At 38.0% G+C, this 19231-nt stretch overlaps 1 protein-coding gene across 3 annotated transcripts in view; it reads right to left on the minus strand.

The window, feature by feature from the left end:
* KLF12 (Kruppel like factor 12) overlaps positions 1 to 19231 on the minus strand; it is a 581101-nt gene that overhangs the window by 462293 nt on the left and 99577 nt on the right. The window contains exon 1 of one of the 3 annotated variants that reach the window (XM_043994968.1): positions 18457 to 18693. The exons of the other annotated variants lie outside the window; for them this stretch is intronic. The gene's annotated coding sequence lies outside the window, so the exon portion shown is untranslated. Of the gene's footprint in view, positions 1 to 18456; positions 18694 to 19231 lie in introns of those variants that run through there. 3 annotated transcript variants of the gene reach the window in all.

The raw sequence follows: 19231 nt of genomic DNA on the forward strand, positions 1-19231 counted from the left end.
GAATTTTCACCCCAATGTCATGGTCCTCTTCAAGAATAAAGGACAAACAACAAGAACAACAATTATACTAACCTCCCTAAGATACATTTTTATTCATTTATGAAATGGCCTTAATAATATCAGGAGGACTTATTTCACTGTGGTATTGTGAGTACCAAATGAAATCATATATATAAAGGACTGAAACTTTTAAGTGCTCCACGATTCACAGCTCTTATTATTTTTTCTGGGTTGCTTTTGGAGATCCATCCCCAATGTCTATTACATGCTAATATCAAAATGTCAAAATAACCCTCACTTCAGAAAAAAAAAAAAAAGACTGGAGAGCAGTAAAAATGTAGTTTTAAACCTGAATTTGTCATTGATAAACCTTGGCTTTACCACAAAAGGAAGTTGCTGGCTGTATGTGGTTGAAAAGACAGGAGTGAGGAAAAAAATAAAAAGCTATATTTCTATAATATATACCACAATGACCATTTCCTTCTTAAAATCCATTAACCCTTCCTTCTTTAATTGCCAGCACGAACAGTTGAACTTAATGGAAATGGAACCCACCTACCCCCAAATATGACAGGTGAAAATGTAATGGCACAATTCCCCAGGTCTGCGATTTTAACAAAACAAAAACAATCACTTCCTTGTAATATGACTTTACATGATTCATTTAGATATATGAATGAAGTTATCCATTGACTAATTCATAGTAGGGAAAGTCTCCAGTGAAATTAGCTCAATGAGAAACCACTCCTGAGAAAGTGACTGACCCAGAGACATACCATGCTACTGGGCTGCATGCCATGTTTTCAATTTTTAAAGAACTGGAGAAAGATGGTCATACTATCAGGAAGCCAGATGGAACCACAGACGGTTAAAAAGAAACAAACACAGGCCAACATCTCTATTTTGATTCAGATGTGTTAAATATTGTTAAAGTTTGGACTAAAAGAAGCCTTGCAGAGCACAAAGTAAGCACTCTGATTGACTGAAAGACTTTTTTTTTAAAGACTGCCTAGCCTTCGTATCACTTAAAGAAGGCCTAACAAATAGGCCGACTAGAATAACAAAGCAATTCAGAAGGTCCTCATAAATATGTAATATTAAATATTTGGAATGTGTCATTCAATCAAACCAACAGCATCCCTAAAACAGCAGGCACTCAGAAAGTATTTAAATAGATAGGAAAAAAAATAGGAACTCTTTCAACTCAAATTAAAGCTGAGATGGCACACTGGGTGATTATTGGAAGGCAAACTTTGCAAAGCTTGAAGAATCAGTGGGATCTCACAGGTTGCAGTGGTTAGCCAAATAACTGATGGTAAGCACGATTAGGAAGCAAAAATTCAACCATCAACAGATAGTAGTTATTATTTTTTGCCCAAGGCTAGGGGAATGTCAAAAAAAAAGGCCAGAGGAAGTGAAATTTCATGACAGAAAAGTAAGGGCTGACTAGAGTTGGGAGAAACCACACAGAGAGAAATGAACGATTTAGAAACTTGAAGGAAACTTGGAGAGCAACTAGGCCGAAGGTGCTATTTACAGACAAGAAAACTAAGTCAATGAGTAGTTGAGTGAATTGCTCAAGGTCACATGACCCTGACTCATTGTTCAAGCTGGTACTAGACCTGAGGCCTTTCAACTTCTAAAATCCAATGCTCTCCCCACTGTAGTCCAGTAAACCATTACACAAGAGGGCCTCCTAGCATTTCCCCTAGGGTACTAACAACTTTAACAACTTCTGCAACCTAGAAAAACCAAACCCCAACCAACACCTACAAAATGATTATAAAAACAGGAAGCTACCAGATAATGAGTTGGGATGAGTTCTACTTCCATCCCTACTCCACTGAAAAAATAACCCCTGCTGTTGTCATGACTGGTGGTATTTGCTTGCCCCAAGTAAAAAGTTCCTATTTATGACTGCATCCAGCTGCTCTTCCTGATGAGCAAGACCTTTCTAGACCGTTTTACAGTCAATCTGGAGAGTTGTAATTTTGAATAGAAAGGAATCCATCAGTGGTTCAGATGATTAAACTTTCCTATTTATCCTGTCAGAATATCTAAGAGAGACATAAACTCAACGGCTTCGTCCATGACAGATTGCACTGATTCCAATATAAAATTCTAGTAATATTCAAATGCTTTTTAAAACAAGTTAACCATACAGAGATGTCCAGCTTTGATTGAGAACTAGAACAACATACCTCATGACAATCCTGTGTGGCCTGTCATCTCGACAACCCTCACACCTCAGCCTAGGAGTTGGAGAACTTACTTTAAGTCTCCCAACCTGGGGCACCTTAGTGTGCTGGAGTGTTTTACTATATCTAAGTGACTCCAGCCTTGCTTCACTTTGTAGCCAGACCTCCCTCAGCTTCTTAACTATAAAAAGTTGAGTTTGTACTAATTTGGTCTCTCGGGTCCCTTCCGGCTCTTAGATGTAGGATCCTATGATCCTCCCTCACATACCTTCTGCCTCTCTTCTCATTCACTCCCCTCTTCTCACTTTTCCCTTTCCAATTCTATAACCACAATCAAATTAATACTGGCATTCCTGCTAGAAAGGGTATGTTAGTCTACTCCCCTAAGACTCCTCCACTATCACTATATAACAATATCATTTCCTGGTCCCCACTTTCTTGAATGGGACCCCCTCCTTTTACTAGAATTATAAGCTCCCTGAGGACAGGGGATGCCTAGCTCATTTAAATCTCCAAGTGTTTATTTGTATCCCCAAAGTGTTTTTCACATGGTAAGTACTTAATGAATGTTTTTTCATTCATTCACTCATCTATTCGTGCCTCTCTGATTACATTTCCATTGGCAAAACATAGTAGAATTATCATCACAGGTAGTTTAGAAAGAAAAAAGTGTAGCTTCTGCCAGGCCATCAGAGGCACAAGAGTTCAAAAGAAGACAATAGCGAGATGTGCTCCAAGGACTTTATGACCGAGGTTCAATATGGGATTACATTACAATTCCCATATTTCCTCTGACATTTAAAATCAATTTAATTATTTTTTGTTAATTGATTTGAATTAATTTAAAAAATAATAAGAGGAAAACATGAAACATCTGACCATTTTTCATCACATCATCTTTCTAAATTTCTGAGTTTCTCACTTCATCTCACCAAAAATGACTGAGGGGAAGGGGGGGGGGCACGACTATTATATGCAACAATTCAACAAAAATTTATTTAGTACCTACTTTGGGGGGTAACTAGGGAATTCAATAAATAGGGTACTGGACCTGGAGTCAGGAAGATCTGAGTTCAAATTCTGCCTCAGAAACTTAATAGCTGTGTGACCCAGGACAAGTCACTTAATCCTGTTTGCCTCAGTTTTCTCATCTGGAAAATGAGCTGGAAAATGAAATGACAAATCACTCCAACATCTTTGCCAAGAAAATCTCAACTGGGTTCAACAAGAGATATAACTGAAACAAATGAACAATGATCTTGAAAGTCACTGTACAAACAAACAAAACTGAAACAGTCCCTGGCATCAAAGAGCTTACTTTCCCACTGGGGATGTACAAAAGGCATACAGATTAACACAGTACCATGAAAACTGGGTTAAGACAGAGTGCTAACAATTGGGGGAGGGGGTAGAGAAGGGGAGATAAGAAAAGGTCCTGTCTAGGAAGTGGCATCTGAGTCTCAGAGGGGAAAAGATCCTGATATTTGAGGACGGCATTTCACCAACTGAGGTCAGTCAGCCTGTGTAAATGCATGGAAGCAAGAGATCAAATACAGAGGTTTGGGAAAGATAATGGTATATTTGGGTGGAAATCTAGAAGAAAGTGAGAACTCAGATGGGACAGGTAACTGAGAGCCAGGTTGTAGAGAGGCTTAAATGGCTAATTAAGGCATTTCCATTTTTATTTTGAGATAATGGCACGTCTTAAGGGGTTTTGAGCACCAGGGTAAAATGATGAGACTTATGTCTTAGAAAGATTATTTTGGCAACTCTATAAAGAACGAATTGGAAAGAGGAGCACCTGGCAGCAGAGAGACCAATTAAAAGGCTATTGCAATAGTCCTGGCAAGAAGTAATGAGGGTCTGAGTTAGGGTGGTGCTTCTTGAAAGAAAAGAGGGATGGATGCAGCAGTTGTTATCAAGGTAAAACTGGCAAGACTTGGCAACTAACTATATATGGGGTGGGAGGAATAGAGAGGAATAATTAATGATGACTCTAAGGTTACTTTAAATGACAGGGTGTAAATCATTGTGGCATCAACAGAACAGTACATAATACATAACATATTATACACAAACATACTCATATTTCTTTGTATTAGCACAGTGCTTAGCACATAGTAGGCACTTATTAAATGTTTATTGAATGCATCGACTCATTTATCCAAGATATATCTAACTTTTTCAAAGATAGCATAGCTTGTAGAAGTATGGCAAAATGATCTTTCCCATACATCAGAGGCTTGGGCTAAAACAATTATTTTTAGGTGGGAGAGACAGACATAGTTAAATCCATTAAACAAGTGTAAAATGAACATTTTAAAGTGGGATACATCTATATAGCCTATCCCAGTGGGAAATTGTCCATCTAATACTGTATCCTAAATGTAAATACCTAGAATTTTAGATATTAATGGATTATATTCCATTTCTACAGCTTTTTGTTGAAACTGTCAATCAACAGTCATATTGCCAGTGAAAACTTTGTTATACTTTGCATAAATTAATGACTCATCACTGTGCAAGGGGATAGTTTTGACAGATAAAGAGTAAAAAAATCACCCAGACCCCACAAACCACACGCAATACTTAAATACCTTTTTTAAAAAACTACTATAGTGGTTCAAAATTATTTTATAGAGGAAGTGCTGTAGGACTTTGCATTTTGGATGGTTTTTTTGAGATTCTGAAAAGAGATTTAAAAGGAAGTCGTGGTTAAGTACTTCACTAGGTGGGGCAAACAGTGGATGAAAGGATGGTTCAAAGCCAGTACTACAGAACCGAAAGTATCAATCAATCAACATTTATTAAGGGCCTACTAGGTGTGCTAACTGATGGGGAAACAAAAAGAGGCAATAGATGGCTCCTGCTCTCAAGGAGCTTACAATCTAATAGAGGGACTTTTCAAGGAGGTTGCTTGCTTTCTTTCCTGCTGTGAAGTCGCTCCCTCTTCTTGACTAAAAGCTATAAAACTGTAGTTCCAGAGGGTTTCTTTAGATGCACTGTGATTACTATAATAAAATACCCTCATTTACCAGGAAAAGAAATTTTATCCACTTAGAAAAAAGACATTATTATAAGGACATTTGTTTCATTTTGTACAAGGCTAAGACCTAGTGCTGTACTTACAGATGTTTTTATTTAATAATCTTATTACTGTACTTTAAAAGAGAGAGGATACCTTATGTTTATTTTGTCACACCACTGTACGTTTATTTTCTTTTTTGTACCTTTATAGTCCTTTCTCTGATAGGTACTTGCATTTATAAAGAAAAATACTAAGCAAATTTCTGCTATTATTCTTCTAGCATATTGCCTTTCCCATTTCTGTTGGTTTCCTTGGAGAAGAGTAATTACCAAAAACAAATCTGTAAAATCAGAAAACTGGCTTATTTATTGGCGCTGCAAACGATAGCAAAATGAAGCCCTACTTCAAGTCTCTACAGAGGGTTTTGCAGAGTGCAGCCCAGCCAAAGGAAAACCTGCCTGGAGTAATTTTTGTCTTAAGTATATAAAAAGAAAAGAAGGAAGAAACCTGAAGTGATGTCATGATGGTAGTTCAGGTTTGGTTTATCACAAATCAGTACAATATTTTTGTCAAAAATATAAACGATCTAAATCTCCGATTTCACTGAGGGTCAAATTGAAACTGTGAAAATAAAGCTAGGAAGGAAGTTCAGCACACGACCCAAGGTGTAGGTGCAAGAGCTACTCAAAGTGGAACAGTTATTTCCAATGACCCTCAACTTCAAAGTGAACTCCCATTTTAATTCCAAAAGGAAACCAGGGATCAGAGCAGCAGCTGAGGAAATGTCCTGAAGGGTCCCTTGTCTGTCATCAGGACACACAACCCAAGGGTTTCTATCTGGGAAAAGAGTGATTAATCCCAGTCCTACTGTTTTCTCTACTTCTCTCAACTACTACCCAATAAGCAATTGGGTACAAGTAACATGGGCCCAGATGTAGACCCCTAAAGTACTAAAAAAAACCTGTTTACCCTCCATGGCTGAAATTAATTCTATTGAGTTAATCAATTCATCTTCTACCAGTCATATCATTTAAAAAGTACTTTAAAGGGGTCAGCTAGGTGGCGCAGTGGATAAAGCACCAGCCCTGGATTCAGGAGGACCTGATTTCAAATCCGGCCGCAGACACTTGATACTTACTTAGCTGTGTGACCCTGGGAAAGTCACTTAACCCCCACTGCCCCGGGAAAAAAAAAGTACTTAAAAAAAATACGTTCCATATTACCTATACTGTCAGGTATGGTCTAAGGGTGTCTATGGGTATGTTAGTTGGTTTTGCTGAACTGCATTAAAAATCTTTGTTATAAGAGAAGAGAAGGCTAGCTGAATGGGAGAAAGAAGGATGACACATTGAGAAATTGCTATGATGTTCTAAAAAGGAATCAATTACATTTGTCTGGATCAGCTCTGTAACTTCCTTAGTATGGGCATGTCCACTCCAGGTGGAGGAATTTCCTCTACCAAAGAAGATACTGTGAGGTTCAGTAACTTGCCTGGAATTATAGAGCCAGTATATGTCAAAAGCAAGACCTGAACCCAAAACTTCTTTAACCCCAGACCAGCAATGCCACACTTTGTCAACAATTTAAAATATGCATGTAAACAAATAAATGTCTAAATTCTGGAAATTGGAACTAATGGATTTTTAATCATTTAAAATTTAGTTGAGTTATCAACTAAATTCCATGCCCTTCTGAGTTCCCTTAAAGAGAATAAGATCATTTGGAAATTATAAAAATAACTTCCTTGAAGCAGGTGCCTATGCCAATTTCCTATATTTACTAGGTTTGCTTACAGGTTCCCATTTGGGCACAAAGCAATGCTATATGCTTTCTGAGTACAACAAAATTGCTAGAGGTTGGCATGGTTTAGTGGATCACATTTGGACCTCGATTGAAGAAGACCTGGGTTCAAGCCTGGCCTCAGGTACTTACCAGCTTTGTGATCCTGAGCAAGTCACTTCACTGCTGTCTGCCTCAGTTTCCTCATTTGTAAAATGGAAACTATTATCTTCTACCTCCCTCACATATGGTTGCTATGAAAATTAAATGAGAAAATGAATAAAGTGCTTTTCAAGCTTGTATGCTCTACATAAATGTTAGGTATTATTTTATTGGTATGCTGTTCTTGAACAAACCTAAATATTTATCTCCCCTTAGGATTCTGTTCATTCATTACAATTAGTGAGGTGGCATAGTGGGTAGATTTCTTGACTTGGAATGCAGAAGATTTGAGTGAATTCTGTCTCACTCACTAATTAGCTGTGGGACCCATGACAAATCACTTAACTTTTCACAGCTTCATTTTCTTTATCTGTAAAATGAGAATTACAACAATAACCTACCTCTTCCTAGAACTGTTGTGAGGATCAAATGAGATAATATTTATAAAGCACTTTGCAAATCTTAAAGAGTAATATAGGGGCAGGTAGGTGGCACAGTGGATAAAGCACCGACCCTAGATTCAAGAGGACCTGAGTTCAAATCTGCCCTCAGACACTTGACACTTACTAGTGGTGTGGCCCTGGGCAAGTCACTTAACCCTCACTGCCCTGGCAAAAACAAACAAACAAATGAAGACTAATATAAATGCTAAATATTATTGCTTTTCAGTCATTAAAGCTATTTATTCTCCAATTACTACATGAAAAACACTAAAACCAAATAGGCTCTGGAGAAGAAACAAAGATAATTAAGGCAAGGAAACTCCCTGCTCTCATGGAATTTACAGTCTCACACAGTAATAAGCATGTGAAACAAAAAAAAAATTATAAGTACTATTATACAGTAAGTTTACAATAAAAATACAATAACTATAATTCAGAATCTAACATAGTCAAAGCATCAGAAGTTCAAAGTGTTATTCTATGTCAGAGGAAGGAAGGATCATTTCCAACTTTTCATTTATGATTGTGCTTCCTTTCTCTATCTTAATGCCTTCTGCCTATGCCACCTCTCCCAAGCATCCAAGGGGAGAGGAATTTAAAAAAAAAAAAAAGAAAGAAAAGAAGAAGACAGATTTGCCATCATCTAAGAAAACCTCCTTGCTGCACCTCCCCCATTTCCATCTCCCAACACAACTTTCTGGCTCTGGGCTCCAAGATTTCCTGCATGCTCTTCCCGGTAGCTCAATGCCCTAGGTAAATTACACCATCTTGGCACCATGGGCAACACCTTAAGACTAAGTTGCAGAAGAGATGCAGATCTTTAGTTGGGGGGGGGGGTAGTTTCCTTACCAAGAGTGGGAGTTTCCCATATCAATAAAAACACATGTGCAGTCCAAAAAAAATCCCTATTTTTGTATATGCTTATGTGTCCATCTTCTCTCTCCCTGTGAAATATAAAGTCCTTAGGGGGACAGACTCATCACTTCATTTTTATCTTTATCTTCCCAGAGCCTCATACGGCGCCTGACACATGGGAAGTAGCATTTAATAAATGCTTGTTGCAGTGACAGTGTTCTGTTCATTGCAACTCAGTCACGGCCTCTCTGAACCAATTTGGCTCACAAAATATGGAAATTCCATGAGTACAATGTTGGAGTTGGTCCAGTAAAAAAATCAATATTAATTATAAGGAAAAAGGAAATGTTTTACTGTGGCATTTTTGTCTCAGAAAGGTATTACTGGTTGCAACTGGGGGGAAAATAGTTCATGGTAATTTTGAAGGGCATCATGGTATAGCGTAACCAATAGTGGTCTCAAAGTACAAAGATGTCTACACTTCCTTATGAGCCAGTGAAGATCACTTCTGAGTTTTCTAATCAATAACACCAGTATGTTAATATGTGTATTACCTAATCTCCTAAGGTTTCATTGAGGAAAGTGTTTTGTAGACCTTAACATGCAATAAAAATGCAGATTATTGGGACAGCTAGGTGGCACAGTGGATAGAGCACTGGCCCTGGATTCAGGAGGACCTGAGTTCAAATCCAGCCTCAGATACTTTACACACTTACTAGCTGTGTGACCCTGGGAAAGTCACTTAACCCCAAATGCCTCACCAAAAAAAAAAAATGCAGATTATTATTTACCATCATGGAAAAAGTAAGAAGGAATTAATTTTGCAGAGGAATTGTACGGAGTATGGTAACAAGATATACATTTTTAAGACAAGACATTTGTACAGTGATACTCAAATTGTATCCCATGGAATCCTATATTATTCAATAACTACATATACATTCCCTAAAATAAAATAGAATAAGAGGAGATGTAAGATTTAAGACTAAGAAGGACTTTAGAGATCATCCAGTCTAACCATTTTATCCCATAGATGAGGAAACTGAGGCCTAAGAAGGTTAGGTGACTTGCCCAAGGTCACACACGTAGTTAATAGCAGAACCAGGACTAGAACTCAGGCCCTCCAAGTTTGGGGCTTTACCCTATACAACGTACTCTTTCACTGTAATCTGTTCTAAGATTCCAAAACACGAAAAAAGTTATATAGAAAGTTTCTACCACAAGATCAAAAATTTGAAAATTACTAGGTTAGAGTAAGTACTAACCAATGGAAGAGATCCAGGGAACCCACTAATCCTGTTGTAATAATGTGTACTTCCATTGAACCTTTCATCTAAATCATAAACGGCATCAAATCTCATAAAAATGCTTAAATGTGCTCTTGAAATGGCATGGAGCTTAGCAGGGATGAATGGTTCACAAATAGCCAATTTGTGATAAGATCATAGATACATAAAAGTATTGGGAAGTATGTAACTTATGAAAAAAAGTGACTCCTTCTCAGTCTGCTTTGCTAGATCATCATCCCTGTCCTACCACCCCAAATGGGGTATACCCCAAGGCTCTGTCCTGGGTCCTCTTCTCTCTTCTGTCCATGCTCTCTCACTTGGTGCCTTGATCCACTTCCATGGAGTCAGTGAAGAGTTTCAAACAGGGAAGCAAATCCTATGAAGAATGGATCTACCATCCCCACTATCGATATCAAGTCATCACAAACCGACTACTATCAATCTAACTAAATATTTCAGTCTAGCTAAAGCAACAAGGCAACCCAAGGAACAGTCAGGGAACAACAAAGTACAACCATACTCTTGTCTACCACTTCCCCTCGGACTCTGGTAGAAAGAGCCCAGGGCCCAGAGCCCAAGAGTCTCAGAAACTAATGTACCCCAAACCACAAGCTACCATTGAAGGAAGGGCAGCCCTTGTGGAGAAGGGACCTGCCAGCCTTGCCACTAGCAACAACAACTACTTATCAACTGCCACTAATGGCAGCTAAGTCCAAGAGCCCTAGCAATAGCAGTAGCCCCTAGCCCATCAAATCTTCTACCAGCCCAGCCCCTTAGCTATTTTCCACGCAAGCAACCTTTGTGGAGATACAACTGGTAAATTGCCTCCACGGCTCTTGCAACCCACACCTCACCTCCTCAAGAGCCAGAACGCAGTGTTGTACTTAAGCATTTGCTGTTTGATTTTGATTTTTACTTGTAAATGCTATACTGTTATTTTGAGATCTGCCAATATTTCAACAGATCTGTGATTTCATTAATTTAGAAATTCCCAACAATAATATAGATTCAGGCATACAGGCCTGTCCATCATAAGTGACTCTTCCCCATGTCCCCCTTGCCACCACCAAGATACCAACTGAGAGTGCAGATTATACATATGTACATGTCATGTGCCCAGCCATTTTTTAAAAAAAAAGTTATATTTTAGGGGGGCAGCTAGGTGGCGCAGTAGATAAAGCACGGGCCCTGGATTCAGGAGTACCTGAGTTCAAATCTGGCCTCAGACACTTGACACTTACTAGCTGTGTGACCCTGGACAAGTCACTTAACCCTCATTGTCCCACAAAACAAAAAAACAAAACAAAAGTTATATTTTGCTTTAAATTTAGTGACTTCCTTTAGAAATACCTATGAATTTAAATAACTTCAGGGCAGGCCATAAGTCACAGTGTTTTAATAACTTTTTGAAAATTATTTTTCTTTATTTTGTTACCATTTATGAGATTTGATTATTCACATGTGTAACGATTGGAATGACGCCACCTGCTGGAGGCTTACTGTAGAAATGAAGTGAACATCGCTGAGGGCAAGACCATGCATCTTTTCTTTGGCATCAAGAAGTGACGTTTGCTGGTGGGAGGAAAAAGGGGGAGCCTGGTGCTCTGATTCTCTCTCTTTCCTGAGGACGCTGGTGGAGAAGGGAGCTAGAAATGCGTTCTCCCTTTAATAGACAGATGAATGTAGGTCTTTCTCTTTACCAAATTCTTATTCTCCTTAATAAATGCTTAAAAGTCTAACTCTTGCTAAAGCTTATAATTTATTGGCAACCACTCAGATACTTTAGACAGTTTAGATAGAATTTTAGCCCTTAACACATGTAATATAAATTCATTTCATATATATATATATGTATATATATATATATATATACTGCATATGATGCTGTGGTATTGTAAATTAAAAACAAAAAAATAAAGGAGTTATTAAATATTGAAACCTCTTCATGACTTTTGGCCCATCCTGTATACTAACTTCAGGAGATTTTCAAGAGATCTCAATAGTATGCTATCACTTCTTACTGGCCCTTTGCATCCTGAACAGCCACCATGATTTGAGGTTTCATTTTCTAAGACAAAACCATGAATTCCACTGCTGTGTATCAGCATCTCCTACTATACTCTAATTAGAAATGAGTACACTGAGGTACATGTCCCAATGAAAAATGTAGTAATGATACCTTCACTATATGTTATATTTATAATTTGTTCATTCACTCAACAAGTATGCACTAAAATGAATATATGTAAGAATATACTGGGGCAGCTAGGTGGCGCAGTGGATAGAGCACCGGCCCTGGAGTCAGGAGTACCTGAGTTCAAATCCGGCCTCAGACACTTAACACTTACTAGCTGTGTGACCCTGGGCAAGTCACTTAACCCCAATTGTCTCACTAAAAAAAAAAAAAAGAATATACTAAGACAAAAAAGAAAAGAATCTTTGTCCTCAAGGAACTTACATGCTATTAGAAGGAAACAATTATACACAGATAAGTCAGAGAAGTAGATACTCTATCCAAAGTAATGGGGAAGGATGGGGGGGGGGTGGGTTTGGAATGGGAGACTAGTAATTGGAGGATATAAAAAGGGTCTTCCTGGGAGGTAATCGGTCCAAATAATATTATTACCATTTTAGAGATAAGGAAACAGAGAGTTTAAATAACCTGCCCAAGATTACACAGTATATATTACAACTGAAACTGAAACCCATAACCAATGCATTTCCTACTGAATCATACTGCCTATAAATAAATGTTTTCCTTAAGACTACAAAGAAAGTAAAATAAAGGATGGACTATATAACCTACACTCAACAGAGTAAGTTGAGTCCTGGGAGTACTTATCATTAGAAACCCCTCTTTTCCCCTAATCTTGAAGAAATTCCATTAAATCCAAACTATACTATACTTATTTATATGTGTGTATATATATATATATATATATATATATATATATATGTAGTAACATACATATTATCAAATGAGATAATATTTGTTATGCACTTTGTAAACCTTAGTAGTAGTAGTAGTAGTAGTGCTAGTAATGCTAGTAGTGCTAGTGCTAGTGGTAGTCATGGTAGTAGTGCTAGTAGTAGTGGTCATAGTAGTGAGCTGGAAATTAAATCACAGCTAAAAACACAATAAAGAGAAAAAAAAAACAAGGAAGAGAATTTTTATGAGTTAAATTCTACCCCATCACTTAACATTTTGAACTTTCCTCATATCTACAGGATGTAGAACAAGTTAAAAATCTGTCCATCTCTGCTAAAACCCATTCCATTATTTCACAGAAACTAGGAAAGGAAGAAATACTTTCTAAATATTTAGAAGGGAAGGAAAAAAAAAATCCTTTGGCTACAAAGCAATTTATTAAAGGGGAAAAAAAAAATCCTGTGCTGATTTGCCACAATAACAAATCAATACAAAGCATTTACTTTGCCATCAAAGGTATCTGAGGATACTTGTAAATTGTATTCTCTTGGCTGCTTACAAGAATGCAACAGAATGGGCATCATGGCAAAGTAGTTTTCATCTATGTATCACATTACATGTGTGATGTTCATGCCACAGACTTGACAGGGAAATCAAATGGCAGGCTGCAAACTCAGAGCTGAGTGAACATCCTTTCCCTGTCTCAACAAAGGGAATCCCACTGCCGTCTTCCCTTCCCCCTATTATTAAGTTCCCTACAAGTAGAGCTCCCCAAGGCTGGAAACTGTGGGGTAGAACAGAGTAATTCTACCAGAAAAAAAAAGGCTCCAGTTGACATACAAAAAGAAATCTATTTATATCGTTCCCAAATTTTTCATAAAAGCAGTAAGTTAACCAAAATATTTGGCTAGACAAGGTCGAATTTGAACCTAGAGAGAACAGTCTACATAACAACATCCAAGGACAAAAGGAATGAGCAGTCAGGAGCGCCAACATGTACATCAGGAATCAGAGAAGAGCCAACAGTCAGCCACTGAGCAGCAAAGTAGGTAGATGAAGCTTTAAGAACAGATCCAAGGGGGCAGCTTAGTGTTGAACTGGATAAAGCACCAGCCCTAAATTTAAAAGGACCTGAATTCAAATCTGGCCTCAGAAACTTGACACTTACTAGCTGTTTGACCCTGGGCAAGTCACTAAACCCTCACTGCAATGCCAAAAAAGAAGAAGAAGAAGAAGAAGAAGAAGAAGAAGAAGAAGAAGAAGAAGAAGAAGAAGAAGAAGAAGAAGAAGAAGAAGAAGAAGAAGAAGAAGAAGGAGAAGAAGAAGAAGAAGGAGAAGAAGAAGAAGAAGAAGAAGAAGAAGAAAAAGAAGAAGAAGAAGAATTAGAAGGAAGAGGAGGAGGAGGAGGAAGAATAAGAGGAAGAAAAGGAAGAAGTGGAGGAGGAGTATGGGGAGGAGGAAGAGAAGGAGATTCCGTAATACGAAGCTGGCCAAACCACCTGAAGATGGGGCTCCTAAAATGCTTCCACAACTGAATATTGGACAGGACAGCGGGCCCCCCCCCCATGCAAAACAGTTGGGAGCCTGAGAAGACTAGGCAAACTGAGAGGGTAGGGAGCCAATGCTGTTGAAACACCTCAGAAAGGCACAGTGGAAAGTATGTTAGTTCTCAGGTCAGCATACACGAGTTTGAATTCTAGCTCTGAAAGCTTATTACTTTTATATCATTGACTGATGGGCCAAGAAACAGGGTATCATCATCTGCAAAATGGGTATAATAGTAGTACTTTGTACTTCTTATCTCACTGGGCTGTTGTAAGAAACATGCCTTTTAAAGGCAAAATTATTCTTTATAAATGTGAGTCCAAAAATAATGTAGCACCGTCTGAAGCCCATGCTAGAAAACTAGGAAAATACACTAATAGACATGCGAGAAATCTCCAGGATATTAAGTGGAAACCCAAGACAATAGTCAGAATTTATAAACCATTAAATCTACATACAAGTTATGTTACTCAAGTCTCAGCACTTCTTCTGTAAGCATCTGTTAAAGGCTGTGCTGGGAGGGGGGGGGGAAGAGGAGGAAGGGAGAGAGTTGGGGTGTGTGCATGTGTATGTGTATGTGTGAATGTTTCTCAAGGCCTGCTTTTCATGGCTCACTTGTCATTTTGTTTACTGTAAAGATTAATAACATTGCACGTGGTGATGGGGGGGGGAGGGCCTTCCATGGCACTAAGTACATAACCAGAGGGGTACTTTCTCTCTCTTAAGGTACTCAAAGGAATGTTACTTGTCATGAAGAGTTCTATGCACAGAGCAAAGAAAGTGAAAGTTTGATCTCCTGTACTCTAGTTTACAAAGAGACTTGGCAAAATATCCCGTGGAAATGAAATATTTCTTTTCTTACTCTATATTGAAACTAGAAAAATATGTTGTTTCAAAGTAACTCTGTATTATTCAGAATCTAAGCAACCAAAATCTTAAATATCCAGAATACATTTTTTTTTAATTTGACTTTATTCTCCACTCTGGTTTTATGAGAAAGAGAAAAATGAGAAGTTGAACTTAGTAGACACGATGGTATCAGAATTTATGAAAAAGCTTCCACGTTTAAAAAAAAAGTCAAAAGAGATTTAATCCTTTCTTAAAACTGAATGAAGAAATAATATTGTTTTGTTCTGTTTTGTTTTCAGGTTCAAGCCCACTGACCCATATCCAGGTGGGGTTCCCAAAAAATTTTGTTGTTCACTAGTTTTTTGGTTGTATCGACCTCTTTGGGACCTAATTTGGGGTTTTCTTGGCCATTTCCTACTCCAGCTCATTTTATAGATGAGGAAAGTGAGGCAAACAGTTAAGTTACTTGTCCAGGATCATACAGCTACTAAGTATTTGAATTCAAGAAGATGAGTCTTCCTGGCTCCAGACCTGGCACTCTAGCCACTGTGCCACCCAGATGCCCCCATTCCCAAGAATGGCCACATATAAAAGGCAATTTAATGTAGGGTTTTTGTTTTGTTTTGGCTTTTTTAAAAAAAAAAAAAGATAAATCATTTTGAAATGTGAAATTCATCAAAAAAGTATCATGAGGGGGGCAACTAGGTGGCATAGTGGATAAAGCATTGGCCCTGGATTCAGGAGGGCCTGAGTTCAAATCTGACCTCAGACACTTGACACATACTAGCTATTTGACCCTGGGCAAGTCACTTAACCCTCATTGCCCCCCCTCCCCCCCACACACAAAAAGATAGTATCATGAGGAATTAGAGAAAAGGATTTAGGGAGTGGTAGAGAGATAAAGAGATCAATGTAGGGATAGGTAGAACAATGGTAAAGAGAATAACACAGTAGATGAAGAAGAAATGTGAAAGAAAAAAACAAAAAGGAGGTAGGGAAAGAAACAAGAAAAAAACAAATAGGGAAGGAAAGGAAAAGAGAATGAGGAGAATTGCAGGGGGGGGAGGTGGGAGAGAATGGAAAAGGGAGACAAATACAGGGAAGAGACAGGTTTAATAGATTTTTGAATTTACTAAAAAAGTGGCCATACACTACATGGTCTGGCTACAGACTTCAAAATATTATTATCTATTATTTATCTACTGCTCTCTGAAATGTTAATTAACTGAATTATTATATTTATATCTCCTCACCTGCTGTAATTATTAAGCCTTTTTCTGAATGAAATATCCAACAGTTTGAGGAGAAAAAGAATAATCTCTAAGGTATAGCAGAAGTAACTAGAACCATATATTACCCCAAGGGACCGATAATAACAAGCAGAAGGCCAAATCTGGCCACTGGCCCCCATTCTCCCACCTTTGTCCTATACCTTTTCCCATCTATCATATATAAACAGTAAATGATTTTCATAATGATGACCTTAAAGCACCATAAAATACAAAACTTTCCTACAGATCTAATCCAATGGTTTTAGTTCATATAGGACCCCCAAAAAGGATAAATTATGTTCAATGTTTTCTTTTAAATATTAGGTATATATACATATTCATATATATGTATATAATTTTATTTCTCTGAAAATTGCTAATTCATGTGTCATATACAATACATTCTATTTACTAGACTAATTAATTAATCAAAATACTCTGTTTCCTACTACTCTCAATGGATGAGTATTGAATAAGTCACTTAACTATTCCAGGCCTCTGTTTCCTGTTCTGTAAATTGAGGGAGCTGATTTTGATGGTTTTTAAAGTCCTTTCCAGCTCTAAAATTCCTATGGTTCTATGGATAAATAAAGACTTTAGTACACAGAAGAATCCCTGGTAATCTCTGTGTCATTCTCACATTTATCCTCCTGCAGTGTCATGGGGAGGAAGAATTAATGTCTTTTTTAGATAATTATAAAAGCAGCACCTGCATGTGTTAAGACTCATGTAATATAGACACAAACTCACACCTGTGATTTCATTCAGTATGGGGGAACTCGCTGTGAGAAAACCCCCTCTACTAATGTAGATCAGCACTTTCTTCACAAGTTACAATCTTACAAGACTTGGGTGTTTTAGTCAAGGGTAACACAGACAATGCTTGAACCCAGGTCTTCAGATTTCAAGGCTACCCCTCTATTCAATAAGCCACCCTGCATCCAACACACACACACACACACACACACACACACACCCTTAAAATCAGATTACTGTAAAAAAAATCAGGGCCCCCTATTCTTTTACATCCAAAGTGAATACTTTCAAATACAGGATGAACGTCCCCAGGGCACAGTTTACAGCTCTTCAGACACGCAAAGTTGGCCCTTTCTGACTGCAAACCTTTCAAAAGAGCATTTTAATTCTTTACACAATATCATGTAAGAAGTAAATTCAGGGTTTTGTTGTTTCTGTTTCTTTTTTTTTTTTTCTAGCATCCCTGTTTGCTATTCACAATGAAAGCACCAGTGGAATCTTTCTCGGTTGCTTGAGACTGTACTGTGGTTACCCTGCTTCTTATAAACAAGGCAACTTCCTGTCTCAGAGTTCCCATTGCTAAATCAGGTTGAATCATGGTAGTTTTGATAGTCATGACCCCTGAGTGCACTCTGGCTAGAAGAGTCTCTAGTTTGATTAACTCCTTATTGCAGGGAGCTAGTATTTCCCATTAGGGGCCACCTTCTGCTTTTAGAAGAGTAGCTAAAGTATTTCTTCTCTTCCAACCATCAAAATGCCACTCCTCAAGCTATACCAGGCTAACAGTCATCTCTGAATCAAGCTCAAAAGTTACCTCGAAAAATTAGGTGCATTTGGTTGGTGCAGTCTTATTTAGGAGAGGCTTTGTTGCTCACTTTGGGATCATTTCAGAGGTATTTAAAACAGCTTCTGGTTCACGATTCATTAATCAAATTTTCTCTTCACAAAAGCCTGGCTCTTTAATGAGAAAGCCCCCAAAGTTTCTAACCCAGAAAATTAAAAGATCCTTCTAGATTATCAAAAATATTATGGGGTGCTGGATCTTTTTCTTTTTTTGTAGAAACTGTGAAACCTTCATCTTTGTCATATTTTTTTTTGCCCTCTTGTTGTCCTCATGGATTTATTTATTGCCCAACATGATATTAAATTTGTTTTCAATATGCTCATAAATTATATAGGATGTGTGACCTACTTCTCTTAATAATACTTTTCTCATAATCCCCTACAGGATGGTGTCATCCAGTGGCAGGCTTTGCATTTCTGATCATTTTTAGCCAAAAAAAAAAAGTTCTTGCCTGCTGTATAAACAAAAGATTCCATCCACAGCTCTTTACAATCACCATTTTGCTTACCCAGGGCAACCTATTCTGTTCGATGGACAGAGTCACCGTATCTTGACAGTGGGCCATCCATATGTTGCATAAAGACACAGCTTCAGATAACCTGTAAAGGTTAGGTCTCCTCTTCAACCTTTTCTGCTTGGGACCATTACACAATTCTCCTTATGATTCCTTGAGATTTCAAAACCCCAGCAGGTTTGAAATGAGGATGCTGTCAGTCATCAGGGAAAATTTTCTGCTTCTGAAAAACATCTCTCTCTCGTTCTCTCTGTATGCCTGCACCTCCAGCTGCCTTGGTGCACTGTGTCTGTGTATTAAAATAGAATTGGCTTGATGACTTCACTAGTTCTCACAAACAGGCCAGTTGGCAGAACTCTAATGCAGTCTGCTCCTGAGTAGAAGGTTCCCCCCACCCCTCCCATATGAATATTTAGTTTCATTCTGACTGTGGAAAAAAAAAAAGTCTTTCTGAGATTAAATTAAGCAGAACCCAACTGTAGAAATATCAAAACACTTAAGGCTTGCACAAAAAAAAAAAAAAGCTAACCTGAAAACATCACTAGTACAAAAAAGGCCCTATCTGCACTGTTATAATTTCCTGATGCACTATCCCAAGGTCATCATGATACCTAAGATACCTAAGCTCATGTACTACCTTTTCTTCACATCAGAATAAGACAAGTTCTCCTCACATTTTAGTGACATCCGGGCCAATTTAAAAATAATTTTAAAAAGCCACATCTCAAGTTTCTTCCTCTTCTTCCAGCAGTGGAAGAGGCAAAGTAGA

This window comes from Dromiciops gliroides, chromosome 3 (genome assembly GCF_019393635.1).
Source record: "Dromiciops gliroides isolate mDroGli1 chromosome 3, mDroGli1.pri, whole genome shotgun sequence".
Taxonomy (NCBI): Eukaryota; Metazoa; Chordata; class Mammalia; order Microbiotheria; family Microbiotheriidae; genus Dromiciops; species Dromiciops gliroides.